The sequence below is a fragment of the Pipistrellus hanaki genome (assembly GCF_964339955.1).
Source record: "Pipistrellus hanaki genome assembly, chromosome: 7".
Taxonomy (NCBI): domain Eukaryota; kingdom Metazoa; phylum Chordata; class Mammalia; order Chiroptera; family Vespertilionidae; genus Pipistrellus; species Pipistrellus hanaki.
The window spans coordinates 55,808,381-55,829,310 of record NC_140509.1 but is presented as its reverse complement, the minus strand read 5'-3'; the positions used below and the strand labels follow the sequence as shown (position 1 = coordinate 55,829,310).

Genomic DNA, 20,930 nt, shown 5'->3' with positions numbered 1-20,930 from the left:
GCCATATATGTGGGTTAATTGCCTCTTTCTATAGGAAAAGTTACAATTTTTGTTGTGATTGTTAAATAAGTTCACCCCTAAAAGCAGTTTGAGGCACAAAGTATGTTACTTTTTACAAAAGTTAGTTTCCTCTTCCCTTTTCCTTTTGCAATGTAATTATTATAGTTTCATTTTAAGAGTTATTTAAACACTGAGTGAATCCTATTGTTTTGGATTTAGGTGCAAAATAAAAAAAAATTGACCTGAAAAGTTATATATTGTAGGGCAGAAAAATTATACATTGTAGGTTTACAGTTGTCCATATGGAAAATAATACAATAACTAAAAAATAATACAAAAATAAATTTTGCATTTTGTTTATTCACAACCATAAACCTACTTTTGCCCCATTCTATGTGTAATGTGAGCTTGTATAGCTTAGAGTTCTGTTAACTAATTTCTCAGCAATTTTTGATTTTTATAGCATATTTGTATCAAAATAGAAATGTTTTTATGCTATTAAATTTTGTCAGATAATAGTAGCAAATGATTTTTAAAAAAACTCCAACAGTATAATTGTACTTAAAAGTAAAAGTAGCCAAAGCCAGTTTGGCTCAGTTGATAGAGTGCCAGCCTGAGGACTGAAAGGTCCTGGGTTTGATTCTGGTCAAGGGCATGTTCCTTGGTTGTGGGCATATCTCCATTAGGGGGTGTGCAAGAGGCAGCTGATCGATGATTCTCTCTCATCGATGTTTCTAACTCTCTATCCTCTCTCTTTCTCTCTGTAAAAAGTCAATAAAATATATTTTAAAAAAAAAGTAAAAGTAAAAGCCTTCTTACTGTTCACTCCCAATCCTCCTTTACTTCTCAAAGGAAACTAGTGTTAACTATTTGTGTTTAAAGTTTTGCTGGTGTTTAAAGTATCCTATATAATAAATTATTTTAAAGTATCCTATATAATAAAATTCTAATATGCAAATCTACTGAATGGCAGAACAACCAGTTGCTATGACATGCACTGACCACCAGGAGGCAAATGCTCAATGCAGGAGCTGCTCCCTGGTGGTCAGTGCGCTCCCATGGGGACCACCATTCAGCCAGAAGCCGGACTCACTGCTGGAGAGTGCAGTGGTGGTGGCGGGATCCTCTTCTGCCTCTGCTGTAGATGGGTTGTAAGGAGCAAAGGGTCTGAAACTGAGAGGGTACAGGCCAGGCTGAGGGACTGTCCCCTTCCCCCCCAGAGCACAAAATTTTGTGCACCAGGCCTCTAGTATACATATCATTCTCTTTGATTTATCCACTTTAGGCAGTTTCTGTTGACTTTACATTAGAAAAGCTGAGCAATTTTATGAAATCTCACTGCTTCCTAATTTCCCTTTTCCCATCTCAACCTTGAAATTTCTTGCCTTTTTTTTTTTTTTTTAACTTATGGTAAATACTTTTATGACTTTAAATTATAAACTTCAATTTCTTTTTCTTAATTTATCAGAATATTATATGGATCTCTCTCACATTGATGTTTCTCTGTCTCTGTCTATCCACCTTTCCATTCCCTCTAAAAATCAATGGAAAGATATTCTCAGGTGAGGATTAACAATAACAACAAAATAAAATAAAGTCTTCACACCTGGCTTTGCAGGATGCACATTTTCCTGTATACACCAGTTCCTCTCAATTTTGTGAGTTAAGTCAAAATTACGTGTTCCTCTTTTCCATATATTTTTGCTTGTTAGTGTATTTTAAAAAATATATATATTTTTCATTGATTTCAGATAGGAAGGGAGAGGGAGAGAGAGATACATCAGTGATGATAGAGAATTGATCAGCTGCCTCCTGCACACTCTCTACTGGAGATTGAGCCCACAACCCAGGCATGTGCCCTTGACTGGAATCGAACCTGGGACCTTTCAGTCCACAGGCTAACGCTCTATCCACTAACGCTAGGGCTGTTAGTGTATTTCTTGAGCTGTTTCCATATTATATTTTTCCTTTATGTGAAATGTGTTTTTGTTTAAAAACTTGGGACCACCAAGTTGTAAAGAGGTAAACTACTCAGTTAAGTTGAGAAGGGTGAATTGATAGCTTGTATTTGTTTTTATAAGTAAATTAATCTTGGATAAGAGTTGTTTTTTTATTTTTAGGAGTTAATACTTAACCACTAATTTGATACATCTCTGTTTTGGGTGACCTGTTTCAACAGCAGGCCTGCTATTATTCTCCATTACACTGTAATGGAATAAATTGCCTTTCTGCATAAAAAAAGAAAAAGAAAAAGATTGGGCTTTGAAATTGTATTATCTGGATTCATAATCCCAGCTAAACCACTTATTAGCTGTGTGATGGGCAAATTAACTCTGTGTCTTAGTTTTGTCATCTGTGAAATGGGGATAATAGTACTTACCTGATAGGATTGTTGTGAGGATTATGTAATATGTAAAGTGCTTGAACCAGTGTCTGGCAGATAAACACTGCTATTAGTCTTTTTACACTTTGTATTTTTATAGGATAAGTTCCTATTAGGATAAGAGAGTTTAAGACACCAAGTTTCTGTCTTAAAAAGTTGTTCCTTTTGTACTAAAACTGGCATAATAACTTTTTAGTATATCATTGTATATTATAATAGCTCTCTTTCAATGTTCTGTTTCTGTATTTATCTATATTCTTGAGAAGTGAAAAGATTCATATATAAAATTGTAAAATTTTCAACTTTTGATTATAAAAACTTTCTAACATACAGAAGTTTATAGACTTAGTTCTATGATCACCTTTATATCCATTGTCGAGTTAGCGAAAAAAAATTTTTTTTCTGTAAAGGGCCAGATAGCCAAAACCGGTTAGGCTTAGTGGATAGAGCATCGTTCTGCAGACTGAAAGGTCCCAGGTTCGATTCTGGTCAAGGGCATGTACATTCGTTGTGGGCACATCCCCAGTAAGGGGTGTGCAGGAGGCAGCTGGTCGATGTTTCTCTCTCATGGATGTTTCTAGCTCTCTATCCCTTTCCCTTCCTCTCTGTAAAAAATCAATAAAAATATATTTTAGAAAAAGGGCCAGCCAGATATTTTCTGTAAGGGACCAGTAAATATTTTAGGTTTTGAAGGCCATATGGTCCCTGTCACAACTACTTATAATCCTGTCGTCGTAGTGAGAAAGCAGCCACAGACAACAGGCAAGTGAATGGGCATTAGCAGTGTTCTAATAGAAGTTTATTTACAAAAACAGGCATGGCTGGATTTCGTCTGGGCTGTAGTTTTCCATCCCAGAGTCTGATTAAGCAGTTAGCAGATTGGTACATTTGATTTTTCTGTAAATGTATTTGTGTATACATAACACACACACAACACACACACACACACACACGATTACACACACACACACACACATATATATGTATATATATTTGTGAACCACTTGAAAGTAAGATGCAATTATAATGGCACTATATCCTTTAATATTTCAGCATGCATCTCCTAAAAATAAACACGTTCTCTTTCAAACCATAATACCATTATTACAGCAAAGAACATTATAAATTTCTTCTTCTTAATGGAACCAAGATTATATTGGGTCGGCAAATAAGTAATTGCGGATTTTTTAAAGAAAATCAAAGACAATTTTTTCATGGAACTAAATAACTTTATTCTGTAATGTATTGCCCATTTTGATCAATGACCTTTTGCCATCTTTCAGGCAGCATCATAATCCCACGTTCAAAAAACTTCTGGTTTTTATTAGCAAAAAACTGAATCAGGTACGATTTGATATCATCATCATTATTGAAATTTTTACCATTCAAGGAGTTTTGTAAAGATCGAAACAAAAAGTAATCAGATGGTGCAAGGTCAGGACTATATGGTGGATGTGGCAAAACATCCCAACCAAGCTCCATTAATTTTTGCCGAGTGACCAAAGATGTGTGTGGCCTTGCATTGTCATGATGGAATACAACACCTTTTCGATTTGTCAATTCGGGCCGCTTTTCTTCAACTGCATTGTTTAATTTCATTAGTTGTTCAATGTAGACATCAGAATTGATCGTTGGGTTGGGTGGTAAGAGTTCAAAGTAGACAATTCCTTTGTAATCCCACCAAACTGATAACAAAACCTTCTTTTGATGAATATCAGCTTTTGATGTTGTTTGAGTTGGTTCACCTGGCCTGCTCCACGATCTTTTCCACTTGATATTGTTGTAAACAACCCATTTTTCATCGCCAGTTATCAGTCGTTTTAAAAATGGATCATTTTCATTACGTTTCTTTAGCAAATCGCAGCTGCTAATGCGTTGCGTTAACTGTGATTCTTTCAGTTCGTGAGGAACCCATGTATCGAGTTTTTGAACATAGCCAAGTTGTTTTAAGTGATTTTCAATGCATGTATGTGATACATGAAGCTTCTCTGCAATCTCACGTGTTGTACTGTGACAGTCCGAATTGATTATTGCTTTGATTAGGGCGTCATCAACTTCAACTGGACGACCAGAGCATTTTTCATCTTTGAGTGAAAAATCACCAGAACGAAATTTGGCAAACCAATTTTGACACTGCCGTTCTTTTAAGGCTTCGTCACCATAAACAGCACATAACTTTTTATGAGCTTGCGATGCGTTTTTCCCTTTGTGGAAATAAAAAAGCAAAATATGACGAAAATGTTCCTTTTGATTTTCCATTTTTCAAGGAACGCCAAACGAAAACTACAAAACAGATCAAAAAACTTTTTTTCCTGATTAACAGCTGAATAGCCAACTATCAAATAACAAAATGTGTTTTACATTTGTACTACCTCTGCAAACCTAAAAATTCAACTGAAGCCATATATGTGTGGAACCCGCAATTACTTAGTTGCCGACCCTATATAATGTAGCATGAAAAAAGTATGAAAATCCTTAGATTTGCTTCTCAATCATTGTAACGTATTGAATTGTCTTTATTCCCGTCCTCTTTTCCTATATTTTTCTTGATTTATTTCTGTAGTTAAAAATCTGGATTGGTAATGCTGTTTGCTGATTTCATTTGACCCCAGGAGAAGTTTTAATTTTTCCCCCATGTGTTTGGTTTATATTTTTAAAAATCTGGGTTATATTTCTTTTATTTAAAAAAAACATTTTTATTGATTTAAGAGAGGAAGGGAAGGAGGGAGAGAGAGAGAGAGGGAGAGGAGGAGGGAGAAGAGAGAGAAAGAGAGAGAGAGAGAGAGAGAGAGAGAGAGAGAGAGAGAGAGAGAGAGAGAGAGAAGATGAGAGGGAATCATTGATCAGCTGCCTGACTGGGAATTGAACCGTAACTTTCTGGTTTATAGATTGAATTGACACTCAACCACTGAACCACACCAGCCAGGCTGAGTTATATTTCTGTGTTTTATATGATATAAAAGAGAGTTATGTGTTATTTATAATAAAAGAAGAGATTTCATTAAGTTGCTTATAGTCTATAATTTACATTGGATTGTTCTTGTTACATAGTAGGAAAAAATAAGGAAGGTAAAGCCAATTATGTGCTTTTAGGGAAACATTGATCAGCTGCTTCCTGCAACACCCCCTACTGGGGATGTGCCCGCAACCAAGGTACATGCCCTTGACTGGAATCAACCTGGGACCCTTCAGTCCAAAGGCCGATGCTCTTATCCACTGAGCCAAACGGGTTAGGGACAATTATGTGCTTTTAAAGTGGCCAACTATTTTCAAAGTTAATTATGCTTTACTTGATACAGAAATTTATAACACTTCAGATTAAACTATTCTACTCTGTGACAACTTGTGCTGTAAATTTATCCAGTGTCCTTGCCCTATTTTTCTCCACTCTCCCATCTCTTACCCAAATTTAGCACTTTGCATTATGCCTCCTGCCATATCATCTCTGAGGCTAAGGATGCAAAGCATCGTCTTATTTTATCCTTTTAAAAGAATCAGTTTCCTTGATTAGGAGGAAAAATTTAATTTGTTGGTATAACTGTGGGACTGTAGGTTGCAGTGGCATACTGCAAGATGAGGCATATCGGTGCACCTTTCCTCCTCTTCCCCCACCTCTATACATTGCCTTTGCCTTTCTCTTTCCTAAACTCCAATGTCCCTTCTTTTACTTCTATAACTTGTTTTCTGGGCCCGTGCAGCTCAGTAGGTTCACTTCTACCTTTGTAACTTTTTTTTTAAAAAAATATATATTTTATTGATTTTGTACAGAGAGGAAGGGAGAGAGATAGAGAGTTAGAAACATCGATGAGAGAGAGTCATCGATCAGTTGCCTCTTGCATACCCCCAACTGGGGATGTGCCCGCAACCAAGGTACATGCCCTTGACCGGAATCGAACCCGGGACCTTTCAGTCCCCAAGCCGACGCTCTATCCACTGAGCCAAACCGATCTCGGCCTACCTCTGTAACTTTTTAAATAAACTTTCTCTTATAATATGGAAAAAAAGGAGAGATGGGGTATATTTATTCTTTATTCTTCTTAGATTAATGATTTACTATAACTATTAGAGGAAGGCAGGTTGATCATTAGGGACAGACTCAAGATTATTGTTGTTTCTCTATTCTACCCAAGGGAAACAAAATGTATAAAATTATGATATAAAGAAATGCACAGCAAGTTAATTCAGGATGGCTAGGGTAAGTACTTAAGATAGAGGTTGGAAATACATTTGAGAAAGGCCATGTATGATCATTACATGTCTGGCTAAAGAATTGGACTTTAATCTGATGGAGAAGTGGAGTATAGTAATAGATTCTAAATGGAATGGAGTCCCAATAGTTCACAAAATGGAAATAAACTTTTAAAACATATATATTGATTTTTTATTTTTATTTTATTTTTTTACAGAGAGAAAGGGAGAGGGATAGAGAGTTAGCAACAATGATGAGAGAGAAACATGGATCAGCTGCCTCCTGCACACTCCCTACTGGGGATGTGTCCGCAACCAAGAATAGGATCTTGGGATTTCTTATTCTTGACCGGAATAGAATCTGGGACCCTGAGTCCGCAGGCTGATGCTCTATCCACTGAGCCAAACCGGCCTAGTCACTTTTTTTTTCAATGTACAATAAAAGGGACACATGCTTGTAAAATGCAAATAAGTAATACAAAAATGTAGGCATTCACTAGAAATAACCACTAACTAATAAACTGCTAACAGTTTGGTATGTAGCCTTATAGAGGGGACTGTCATGATAAGTTTTGCAGCATTGTGGGTAGTGGAGAGGACAAGAGGGGGATGAGAATGGAAGCAGGAAGGCTATTGGAGAGGTCCAGGTGAGAAGTGGAGGACCTGTTTGTTAGTGGCAGCTGTGGGAGTAGAAAAGTAGGAAGGCTGGGATGAAAAGTTCAAGAAATATTTAGGAGAAAGATAGGATTCAGTGACTACTTGGATGAGTGGGGTGAAGGACACTCGAGAGAAGAGACCAGGATGGTAGTTGAGTTGATTTCCCAGGAGCTGGGACCAAATTGTAGGCTCAGTTGAGATGACATGAAAAGAAAAATAGTTTACCAACTGCATAATGCCAGAGTGGAAAGTGTATCTTTTATTGTTTTCGTCTTTTATTTTATTTTTTATTTTTTAAATATATTTTATTGATTTTTTACAGAGAGGAAGAGAGAGGGAGAGAGAGTTAGAAACATCAGTGAGAGAGAATCATCTATCAGCTGCCTCTTGCACACCCCCCACTGGGGATGTGCCTGCAACCAAGGTACATGCCCTTGACCGGAATCGAACCTGGGACCTTTCAGTGCGCAGGCCGATGCTCTGTCCACTGAGCCAAACCGGTTTCGGCATCATCTTTTATTTTTGCAGGCTTATTTAGAAGGGGAGGATAAAAGTAATTTAATTCTGTTTTGATAGATAAGAGCTATTTTATCATGCCCTTTTCTCTTACTAATTGTTTTTTCCTTTAATTATTGTAGTTAAGGATAGCATCTTCCTTTGAGAAGTTGCTTCTGTTTTGGTGTGTATATAAGCATTAGTTCTTGTATTTCACAAAATTCTTGTTGGACATTTTTATTCTGAAGAATTGGGATTGGGGTGGGGAGGCATTTGGGCAAGTTATTGGCAGAGGTTCCTTGACTAAGGGCTGATTGGGCCTCTCAGAATGATCTTGCTTTCCCAGAGTTTTGCTGTGTTTCTCACCATTGGGAATAGGGCTATAGAATTCACATTGTGAAAACCCTGTTCTGTGTTATCTTTTCAATAATGCTGTTGGTATTGGCATAGACTGAGTTCTGGGACACAGTGAAGGACCTTCAGTTTCCAGGTAACTAAAGGATGATTGGTTAATGGCTGGGAGTTGTAGGACTAAGATACTCATTCCTGGGTGAGGAAGACATAGGTCACTAACACTAACCTCTCTTGTTTTCAAATAGGATTAAACATGAGTTTCCATATAGGTAAAAAATTCTGTATTTTTATTCCCATAAAAGGGAATTTTATACTTTTTGTTTGTTTGTTTGTTCTTTGCATTAAATATACCAACCAAATCTTCTCTGTTGGGACATTTTTTATTCTAATTAAAATGCTTTGTGCCTCTTATTTATGGCACTTGTTTGGTTTTATGTTATATCCATTCATGGACCTCTTAGAGAGTTGCCTGAACATATCTATGCTATCATCCTATATAATAAGAGAAGAATATGCTAATTATCCCCTACACCCTGAGGCGTAACAACCAACCACATAATGACCTGATCTGCAGGAGTGTGGGGCAGCGAACTACAAAGCAGGTGGTGGAGAGCTACAGGAGGGGGCAGGGCAGCAAGCTATAGGGGTGTTGGGGGGTGTTTGGAGGTTGGGGGGAGTGTGGAGGTGGGGGGAGGGGATGAGGTATAGGAGGGCAGCAGTGACTTACTGGCTCACGAATTTGTGTGCAGGGTGACTAGTAGTAATATACTTCTTTTGAGGTTTGAGAAGTTCTGGATAAGGACAGTACTAGCATTCAATTAATTTTCCCCCTAGAATGACTTTCTTGTTTGGACTCTGTTATTATTACTGTTTTTACTAACCTCTTATAGATGTAGTTATTCATCTGAGATATCCTAAATATGTGTTGAGAAAAACATATTTTGTAAAACAATCATTTGAATTTGACTTTCTCAAGTGATATTGCACATGCTAAAGAAAAAAATATATACTGTCCTTGAATACTTAAAACCATTTATAATTGTTTGGTTTCTTACATATAGATAAGTGCCTGGTGTGTGCGATATTAATTTTATAGACTAGATGATATAGTGACTAAAAGTGCTCTAGAAGTAGACAGTCTGTGTTTGTATTGCAGGTCTGCTACTCTGACTATGTGCATTTAGCCAAGTTTCTTCTTTTTAAATATGGTTTTATTGATTTTAGAGAGAGGAAGGCAGAGGGGTAAAGAGATAGAAACATTGATGAGAGAAAAACATCGATTGGCTGCCTCCTGCCCGCCCCTACTGGGGATTGAGCCTGCAACCTTTGGTTCATGGACCGATGCTCAACCACTGAGCCACATTGGCTTGGCTATTTCTTTTTTATTTAAAAAATTGTTTATATATATTTTTATTAATTTCAGAGAGGAAGGGAGAGTGAGAGTGAGATAGAAACATCAATGATGAGAGAGAATCATTGACTGGCTGCCTTCTGCATGTCCCGTACTGGGGATTGCGCCTGCAACCCAGTCATGTGCTCTGACTGGAAATTGAACCATGACCTCTTAGTTCATAGGTTGATGCTCAACCACTGAGCCATGCCAGCCAGATTGGGATCAAAAGTTTAAGCTTCTTGTATCTTAGTTTCTTTATTTGTAAAGTGAGGATAATAATAGTATCTATCTCAGAGTTATAAATGAATTAATACCTGTAGAGCTGTTAAAACTGTCTGGCCCATCATACATCCTATATAAGCCTTTGCTGCCATTATTAATTTATTGGGTGGGCTCTTATGTCTTTGGTTTTTAGAAATACATGAAATATACAAATAGTTATTTTGTCTCAGATCTTAGCTAGAATGTCACAAGCATTGCCTTACAGGAGAGTACCTATAAGGTTGTTTTGGGAATTAAGAGAAGATACATTTGAGATAGATAGTGCTGGGCAAATTGCTAAATTAGTAATATGATAAAACTATCTCTTGAGGACTGTGACCTTCTGGTTGTCATTTAGCCCTGATGACTAATCTAGGCTCTTTTGGTAAACTCTGTCTTTTTGCTTTGCTTCTTTGAGCTTCCTTCCCTACACAGTAACCCAAATTCCTTAGCTTGGCACTCTATTCCCTCTATTTTTAGTTAACTTTCAAATTGTTAATTTAAGTCAAATGCACTGATTTAAGTTTTTGCAAAATATAACATTCTGTGATTTTTAATACCTTATTTTATTTGCTACTCAGTATAAATCTGAGAGATGATGACGTTCTCATTAAACAACTTCTGGTTGTAATGGAAGGTTAAGAGAAATGCCTGATGTCACAAAGCTATTAGGTGATTTAGCTGGAACTTGAACTCAAGCCCCCTGACTTCAGGCCAATGTATAATACAGTAGTATATTTCTTTCTTGACATATCATCATGTTTTAAGATAATACTTTGTTCCTTCTTTCCTAATTTGACTATATTTTCAAGGATTTCTAAATAGTACATAAATATTATCTGCCCCTCTCAAATTTAAGAACTACTAAAAATTATCTGATTTATTTTCTTACATACCAGCTGTATTTTGTAATCTTTTATTTTTGTCATCAGAAAAGGAAGAGGTGAAATTTGAGATCTAAATATTTTACCTGGTTAACTTTTTTACATGAATGTGTTCTGAAAAGCTCTCCAAGTTTCATACTTATATTTATTTTATAATATTGGGACAGAGTAGATTTCCCCCATATGTAGTATACCTTGCTTATTTCAACAGTATTGACAGACTTAAATTAAATCTTGGCATTAGACTGTCTTTACAGTTCTATTTTTCCCTTCTTCCCTCTGCTTTTGTCCATTTCCAAGTCCATTTCTAATTGTTTTTCTCTTATATTCCCAACACTTTCTGGTCCTAAGAAAGAATGTACCTTGAGTTGTAGGTAACTTTGATTTTGTGAAGTAATTTTTCCATTTAATTTCTTTTATATTTCTCATATAGGTATCACCTCCTTCAGATACTTTTAAAGATTAAATTGTTGCTTTCAGCATATATGAATTTATACATAGTTGGTCTGTTAGCATTTCTCATAGTGTAATTCCCTTCTGTTGGTGAGAATATAAATTAGTTAGGGCTCAACTTTTTCCCATATAATTAGCTGCATAATATATAATGAACTCTGAAAATTATCAACATATTGTTGCTTTGCTCATCGTCAAAGCTAAAATCTGATTTCCTTGGCAGATATGTAGACTTGTGATAGTCATTTGGCATTTTATGTTTGGGCAGTGTAACTTTAAATCTACATAAACTTCTCTGCCTTTTGCCTCTGCTGTGTTCATAGATTCCAGGAGGGCTTCGTGTATGGACCTCAAGCGTTGGAGGTTGCAGACTTTTCAGCAGAAGGTAAAGCAGAGTGTTTGCCTTCTGGTGTCATTGTGTGTGTGTGCTGGGGTGGGTATGTGACAGGTGAGAACTTTTCACAGATGTTATCATAAAATAATTTAGAATGATTCATTAGGAATTCACTGTCACAAAAATTAAAACCAAGCTAATAATTGTATAATCTTATTCTGTATTACTAAATTCTATTAAAGAAAGGAACACTTCATCTCTGCTGTTAACTAAAGAGTAAGAGTGATTAAGAAACGATAATGTTAGTGTAACTTGTAGTAAATGCTATCTAACTTTTTCAGACCTAACTTCACTATGATTTCTTCCTGGGAAGTTGTCCAAGTTATTATTCATATGTGTATTCTTCCCTGCTGCTCCTTTTGCTGAAATATTGCTTCACAATATATAGAAAGACAGCCTACCATATGACTCATTACTGGAGGATAGACATTCTTGCTATAGGTCCCATGTGCCAAAAATGTTAGTTTCCAATATGCTAATTATCTCTCTCTTCAGAACTTGTTAATATGCTCTTCTCTCAAGTTAGTTCTTGTTTCAGTAGAGAAACAAACACATCCCACATACTTGTAAAATATGTTTTTATAGAAACCTTCTTAATGAGTTACTTTTTAAGAAAATAATGTGATATAATACTTCTTTGGGTAATGTTTCTTTGATTTTTACAAAAAATAGAAATATTTTTCCATTTATGTGCCAAATAATATAGATACTGCTTTCTGTGAATTTATGAAACCATTTATGAACTTCTTTCAGATAACAACTGAATAGTGTTTGTTTTTTTTTAAAGATCTATAGCAGCTAACAAAGTTGTAATCTTAGACATAAAGTTAATAATGTGGCTAGTTAGATTCTGAATGGGAATTAGAGGAATGTTTTCTTATTTTTTCTGGAAATTATATGTGTTTTGATATCAAGTAAATGGCTGTACATTATATCTTATATTTAAATGTGCACCTTATGTGAAATTAGGATAGTACATTTTTATTAAATTTCTACTATGTGCAGGACCACTCCATTTTATTATCAACCCTGTTTCACTATTTCTTTTCTTTTCCTCCTATTAAGAGAAGCTACTTTTGAAACTAGAGAGAATAGATGATTTTTAGGTATTTATTGAGGTTAGCTACAATTTTACCTCTTAAGCTGTTTCTCCTTTCTTTGACTTTTTTCAGTAGCCATTTTGAGGATATTTACCAATAATAGATTGAAAGTAATTTCTTGAAAGGCCTTTTTATATTTCACTTTCAGGCTAGTTGGTTGTTTTCACCACAGTTGAATTATTCAGTGTTATATTTGTTTAGCTAATATGAATATGGTGTATTTTGTTGCCAATTGAGAATATCAATTGATAATTCTAATCAATAGTATAATGATAGTATTAAGATGTATAAAGTACTGCCCATATTAAGGCATAGGAAGACTGCTCTCTGGGTCCTCATCTCCCTACTTCTATGAGAAAGATTGATGAAAAGAATGGTTTAAAAATATTTTAAAAAACATAATGGACTTTATTTTTTAAAGCAGTTTTAGGTTTGAGTGGAAAATACAGAGTCCTCCCCCTCCCCCCACATCCCTATGATTAATATTTTTCTTTAGTGTGGCACATTTGCTACAATTGATGAGCTAATATTGCTACATTATTAATTAACTATGATCTATAGTTTACCTTAAGGTTCACTCTTAATGTTGCACTTGACAAATGTACAATGACATGTACCCACCATTACAACATCATACAGAATAGCTTTACTGCCCTAAACATACTCTGTGCTCCACCCATTCATCCCAGGCTCCCTCCTTCTGACAACCACTAATCTCTCTCTGTCTCTATAGTGTTTTTACAACTTTTCCACAATGTCATCATTGTAATCATATAGCCTTTTCAGATTAGCTTCTTTCATTTTGTAATTAGCATTTAAGGTTCCTCCAAGCCTTTTCATAGCTTGATTTCCCATTCCTTTTTAGCACTGAATAGCATTCCATGGTTATTATCCATTCATCTACTCAAGGATATCTTGGTTGTTCCAAGTTTTGGCAATTAATGAGTAAAGCTGCTATAAACATTTGTGTGCAGATTTTGTGTGGGTGTAAGTTTTTAGTTTATTTGGGTAAATACCAAGGAGTGTAATTGCTGGATTATATGGTAAGAGTATGTTTAGTTTTATAAGAAACTGTCAAACTTCCTTCCAAAGTGACTTACCTTTTTGCATTCCCACCAGCAATGAATGAGTTTTCTTATTGCTCCATATCCTTCTCAGCATTTGATGTTGGCAGTGTCCTGGATTGTGGCCATTCAAGTACAATAGATGTGTATGGTGTCTCATTGTTGTTTAACTTGTGACCCTCTAATGACATGATGCTAAGTATCTTTTCATATGCATGCCATCTGCATGTCTTTAGTGAGATGTCTGTTCAGATCTTTTGCCCACTTATTTTGTTTTATTTTTCCGTCACCACCACCCCCCCCCCCCCCCCATTTTGTCCATTTTTAAATTGGGTCTTTTGTCTTATTGTTGAGTTTTAACAATATTAAATCAAGTATTTTGGATGCAGGTCTTTTAACAGATAAATGTTTTGCAAATATTTTCTCTCAATTTGTAGCTTATCTTTTTAGTCTCTTCGAAGTGTCTTTTGCAGAGATTCGTTCTTTTATAAATTTTATTTTTCAATTACAGCTTACATTCCGTATTATTTTGCATTAGTTTCAGGCACACAGCCCAGTGGCTAGGCAGTCATACACTCCACAACGTGTTCCCCCAACACTTCAGCACCTACCTGGCACCACTCATAGTCACTTCAGTACCATTGACTATATTCCCTGTGTTGTACCTTATGTTCCTGTGACTATTTTGTAATTACCAATTTGTATTTCTTAATTCCTTCACTTTTTTTCACCCAGCTTTCCAACCCCTCTCCCCTCTAGCGACTATCAGTCTGTTCTCTGTGTCTATGAGTATGTTTCAGTTTTGTTTGGGGTGAATTGCTCTGAAAATTTCAATTAAATCCATCAGTCCAGTGTGTCATTTAAGACTGCTATTTCCTTTTTGATCTGTCTGGAAGATCTATCCCTTGATGTCAATGGAGTGTTAAAATCTCCTACTATGACTGTATTACTGTCCCTCTGCTTTTATGTTTATCAAGGTTGCGCTATATACTTAGGTGCTCCTATGTTGGATGCATAAATATTTATAAAAGTTATATCCTCTTGTTGGATTGATCCCTTTATCATTATGTAATGTTCTTTTTTTGTCTATTATATCCTTTGTTGTAAAGTCTGTTTTGTCTTTCTATCCCATTACTGTGTGTGTGTCTTTCATTCTTCAGTGGGTCTCTTGTAGATAGCATATATATGGGTATTGTTTTCCATTTAGCAACCCTATGTCCCTCCTTCCCCCCTCTTTAATCTGCATCCGAGGATGTTTCTACTGATGTTTTAGAGAGAGATGAAATTGGGGAGGGGGGGAGAGAGGGGGGAAGAGAGAGAGAGAGAGAGAGAGAGAGAGGAACATCCATTGGTTGCCTCTAGCAAATGCCCTGACCAGGGATCGAACCCACAATCCAGGATGTGCCCTGACCAGGAATTGAACCTTCAACCTTTTTTAAAAAAATATATATTTTATTGATTTTTTACAGAGAAGAAGGGAGAGGGATAGAGAGTTAGAAACATCGATGAGAGAGAGTCATCGATTAGCTGCCTCTTGCACGCCCTTTACTGGGGACATACCCGCAACCAAGGTACATGCCCTTGACCAGAATCGAACCCGGGACCCTTCAATCCTCAGGCCGACGCTCTATCCACTGAGCCAAACAGATTTGGGCGAACCTTTAACCTTTTGGTGCACTGAATAACATTCCAACCAACTGAGCCACCATGTCTTTTGATTGGAACATTTAATTCATTTACCTTTATTTATATAGTATATTATTTATGCATATATATATTTATTTTTATATATTATTCATATATATTAATTCATTTACACACACACACACACACACACACACACACATTTATTGATTTGAGAGCGGAAGAGGGAGGGAGAGACAGTAACATCAATGAGAGAGAATCATCAATTGGCCGCTTTCCACAAGCCTCCCCCCACGGGGAATTGAGCATGTGTCCTGACCAGGAATCAGACCATAATCTCCGGTTCATATATCACTGCTCAACCATCGAGCTACACCGGCCACGCTAATTCATTTACCTTTAAAGTGATTATTGATAGGTGTATATTACATTTACTGTTATTATATTCCTTATAATTATGTTTTCTTTTTACTTTTTTTTCTTCTTAAGTCTCTTTTAACATTTCTTGTAATACTGTTTTGGTGGTATTTCTTGCCTGGGAAGTTGTCTGCTTCCTCTTCAATTTTTGTTTTTCCTCTTTCAGTTTTAAATGATAGCCTTTCTGGGTCTCATCTTAGTTGTAGCTCTTTGCTTTTTATCCCTTTGAATATTTTATGCCAGTCCCTTCTTTCCTGAAATGTTTTTGTTGAGAAATCAGCTGGCAGTCTTACCGGAGCTTCCTTGTAGGTAACTGTTTTTCGGTTGCTGCTTTTAAGATTCTCTTTTTGTCTTTAACCTTTGCCATCTTAATTATGTGTCTTGCTCTCTATGTTTCCTGTTCTTGTGTGTCTTTTTCCTTGACAAGTGTAAGGAAGTTTTCAGTCATTATTTCTTCAAATAGGTTCTCAGTTCCTTACTCCCTTCCTTCCCCTTTAGATACCCCAGTGATGCAGATGTTATGCTTGATGTTGTCCCAGAGATCCTTGAAATTATTCTTATTTCTTCTTTTAACATTTTTTTTTTCTCTGATAGCATTTTCTGTTACTCTGTCTTCAAAATTGCTGATTTGATCCTCTGCTTTATCTAACCTGTTGTTGATTCCTTCTAATGTGTTCTTCTTTATATATATATACTGGGTTCTTCTTTTCTGACTAGTTCTTTTTTATGGTTTCTGTCCTCTTTTTTTTGCTTACTATCTCTTTGTAGAGGTTCTTACTGAGTTCATTTATTCTTTCTCTAAGTTCCTTGAACATCCTTATAACCATAGATTGCTTGCCTCCATTTCATTTAATTTCTTTTTCTGGAGAATTTTCTTACTCTTTCTTTTGGGGCATCTTTCTTTGTCTCCCCATTTTGGCTGCCTCTCCATATTTGTTTCTGTGTGTTAGGTATATCTGCTATGTCTCCCAGTCTTGGTAGGGTGGTCTTCTGTAGTGGGTGTTCTATAGGGTCAGTGGTATAGTCTCCCAGGTGTTCCAGGAATGTCTCTGTGTGGGTATGGGAGCACTCCTGTTGTATTTGAGCCTTGATTATTGTTGGCCCATCTATGGATGTTGTTGACCTTCAGGCTGGCTGACTATGAGGATGGACCCTATAACAGTGTATGAGCTGCTGTGCAGGGGTTTGACCCCAGAAAGTGGAATTTGCCCCAGCAGTGTCTGGTGCCTGTTGAGATCTCCCTTTGGGTGTGCCATTTGTGGTGCCAGTTAGGTCATGTTCTGATGTGATCTGAAGTCTGCCCTGTGGTGTTTTGGTTCTGAGACCTCTTGGGAGGGCCTTTGGTGCAGATTATTGTCAGATGCCGCTTGTGACTAGCTCTGGCCACCTGTTTGGAGCTACAAAGTGATCCACAATTCATGGTTGCCTCTGCTAGTCCTGGGTGCACCTGGTGGGGAGGGTGGGGGAGCTGCATACCAAGGCTGGTTTCCAACCCACTGGAGTCCAGGGACAGGTCAGCAAAAGGCCCAAGGCACCTTGAGATCTGCCACAATCTATTGGCTGTCTACAAAGCTTACTCACTGGAAGAGACTCTGGCAGTAAGTATGGAAATTGCATAAGGTAGATTTTCAGTGAGTCATCAGGTAGGGGCCAGTGGTGTTCACCAGTTTGATACAGATTTTACCTATATACCAGTGGTGCATCTAGATCACTCACAAAAGTTTCATTGTATACCAAGGCCAGCCAGTACCCGCCTGGGGTCTGTGGGACCCACCTTTGTGATGAGGTGGAGTCTTAGGGAGTTGGCAAGGTGAGGCTAGCTGACTTAATTAGTTTAACACAGATTAAGATTGACTTTTGTATGTTAAAGTTGTATTCTACAACATTACTATAATTGTTTTCTTGTTCTAGGAGTTCCTTGTTGATTATTTGGGATTTTTCTCTAAAGACAATCACATCATTTATGAACAAAAACAGTTTTTCCCCCTTCTCAATTAGCATACTTCCTTCCTTTTCTTATTTTATTGTATTAGCTAGGATTTCCAGTATGAGATTGAATAGGAGTGGTGACAACAGACATTTGCCTGATCTTAGTGGAGAAACCATCTAGTTTCTCATGAAGTATGATAATCTCGATAGATTACTCTAATCAGTAGTATAAAAGATGTAAAGTAGTACTCATAGCATGTCAGAGGAGAATTCCTTTTCTCTTCCCACCCCCTTCTCCTCACCTAAACTTCTGTGAGACAGATAGGATTAAATTGATGGCGATAAAAATATTTTAAATTATGGAATTCAGGAAGTTTTCATATAATGCCTAATATTTAGTAACTATGCACATGACTAACTAAGTTCCTCTACACTCTTGTGAACCCCAGTAGGGCAAACACTATATTAGTATATACCTTATTGCAACCCTCGTAGTGTTCAAGATGCATAAGTATGTATTGAATAACAAACTAATTTAGACTCTGTCAACCTCTATTTTATTAGAAAAGGCAGATAATAATATCAGCCCTCCAATTCATGAATTGACCAACTATTTTATTGTTAGTTGTAAGGTATTGTGATGTCTATAAAGACATACATGATAATGATAGAAATTTATCATCCATATAGGAAATGTGAATTTCAATTTTTTTTTAAAAATTTCTTTATTGATTAGGGAATCACATATTTGTCCTCATCCCTTAATTCCCATCCCCCACCCCTCTCCATGCATGCCCCACCCCCCTGTTGTCCTTGACCACTGGTTAGGCTCATATGTATGCACACAAGTCCTTTGGTTGATCTCTTCCCTTTATCCCTACCTTCCCCTACACTCTCACTAAGGTCCGACAGTCTAATCCATGCCTCCTTGTATCTGGGTCTGTTCTTGTTCATCAGACTATGTTGTTCAAAATTTCCCCTAGATGAGTGAGATCATGCCCTACTAGAAATATACTTATAAGAACCGAAAATGAGACAAGCTGAATTTCAAATTTCATGTTCAAATTTTTTTATTTTTTTTATTTTATTGATTTTTCACAGAGAGGAAGAGAGAGGAATAGAGAGTTAGAAACATCGATGAGAGAGAATCATCGACAAGCTGCCTCTTGCACACCCCCTACTGAGGATGTGCCCGCAGCCAAGGTACATGCCCTTGACCGGAATTGAACCCCGGATCTTTCAGTCCGCAGGCCGACGCTCTATCCACTGAGCCAAACCAGTGCCAGCAATGTTCAAATTTTTTGCTGATTATCTGTTTGCTAAAAAGTCATATTCTTGTGTCCTTCATGAATGTTCTAATTGAAGTATCTAGTCACAGATTTCTTTCATACTCCTTTAAGAAAAGTTTATAGTTTTGATGTAGGAACTGACAATGAGCAGGAAGTGGGTGCTGACACTGTGCTAGGTAAGTTAGTTATGTGATCTCATTTATCATTAAAACGATTCTCTTGTGTTAGAATTATTATTTACAACTTGTAAATGCAAAAACTAGTAACATGTGGGTATAACTTACTAGCTCTGCCACTTAAGCTCTTTAAATCACACACTATAGAAAAGTTACCATACAAACTGGTATGGGATGAATGTCATGCCTATAGAATAGAGATGTGCTTGGAGAACGCAGAGAAGAGAGGTTTGGCCTTAGGCTAGAGCAGTGGTTGGCAAACTGTGGCTCGCAAGCCACATGCGGCTCTGGCTCTTTGTCCCCTTGAGTTTTTAGCAAAGACCAGCTTAGGAGTACCCTAATTAATAACAGTGTACCTACCTATATAGTTTTAAGTTTAAAAAATTTGGCTCTCTCCGAAACCGGTTTGGCTCAGTGGATAGAGCATCGGCCTGCGGACTGAAAGGTCCCAGGTTTGATTCCGGTCAAGGGCATGTACCTTGGTTGCGGGCACATCCCCAATAGGGGGTGTGCAAGAGGCAGCTGATCGATGATTCTCTCTCATCGATGTTTCTAACTCTCTATCCCTCTCTCTTCCTCTCTGTAAAAAAAATCAATAAAATATGTTTAAAAAAATTTATATCATAGTAGTAAAATGCTATAGAACAAATTTTGTCTTTTATTTTAAATGAGTACCACTCTCCTCTGTTTTCCTCTTTTTTTTTTTTTTTTTTTTAAATATATTTTATTGATTTTTTTACAGAGAGGAAGAGAGAGGGATAGAGAGTTAGAAACATCGATGAGAGAGAATCATCGATCAGCTGCCTCTTGCACACCCCGTACTGGGGATGTGCCCGCAACCAAGGTACATGCCCTTGACCGGAATCTAACCTGGGACCTTTCAGTCCGCAGGCTGACGCTCTATCCACTGAGCCAAACTGGTTTTGGCTCCTTTGTTTTCCTCTTAAATTAATTTGCTATTAGGTGTTGAAAATGAGAGAGTAGATCACCGCACCATTACATAACTCCTATATTATCAGTTGTCTGCTGGGTTAGAGCAATTAGTGCAACAAGTACAGAGAGAGCAAAAGCCCAGAGAAAAAAATGGAAGATCAAAGGATTTTATAAAAGGATTTTCCTAAAATCAAGGATATTGTATTTATCTGTTCTCCATGTCTCAGTTGATTAAGTACCTCAAACAACTTTTAATATTCTAAAAGTTGTGGAATTGCAAAGGTCTATAGGAGGTATAACAGCTTTCAGTGAACTTAGTGGGGAGACCAGAGTGAAATAATTGGAAGCCACTTAGCAGTGTTAAGCATGAGATAATGTGGTATACATTATTAATACTGTGGTATCCTTTTTCTTAAATGACGTCCTTGAGTTCTATTCTCTATTCTTACATTTTCAATTTCTAAATATTTTCATATTTCTATCTCCAGTCCATATCTTCCTTCTAAGTACAAATTCAAAATGCCTTTCAGACATCTCCATTTAGACAACACCACAGTACTCTCAGCTTTAATTTTTCTAAAACTACCAGTCTTTTTCTTTTTCTTTTATTTCTTAACTCAGTGGCACCACGGTCACTCAGTTATCTAAGCCAGAAACAGAATCATCCTTGCTTTTCTTTTGTTTCTTAACCACGTGTTCAGTTGATACTGTTTCCTAATGATATTTCAGCCATTCCTCTGCCACCATCCTAATTTAGATTATAATTATCTCTTAAATTACTGCAAAGACCTCTTAACTACCTCTTAAGTCTCCTTGTGTCCTATTCACCTCCAATCTATTCACAAAAGCACAGAGTATTAAAATCCTTTTTTCCTTGAGATGCAGTCCAGTTTGTTTTTACTGTGGGCTTGCCTAT

General features: G+C 36.8%; 1 protein-coding gene across 4 annotated transcripts in view; it reads left to right on the top strand.

The window, feature by feature from the left end:
* CDK19 (cyclin dependent kinase 19) overlaps positions 1-20,930 on the top strand; it is a 90,140-nt gene that overhangs the window by 8,659 nt on the left and 60,551 nt on the right. For 3 of the 4 annotated variants that reach the window (XR_014795525.1, XM_084889892.1, XM_084889893.1), the window contains exon 2: positions 11,392-11,453. The exons of the other annotated variant lie outside the window; for it this stretch is intronic. The gene's annotated coding sequence lies outside the window, so the exon portion shown is untranslated. The remainder of the gene's footprint in view (positions 1-11,391; positions 11,454-20,930) is intronic. 4 annotated transcript variants of the gene reach the window in all.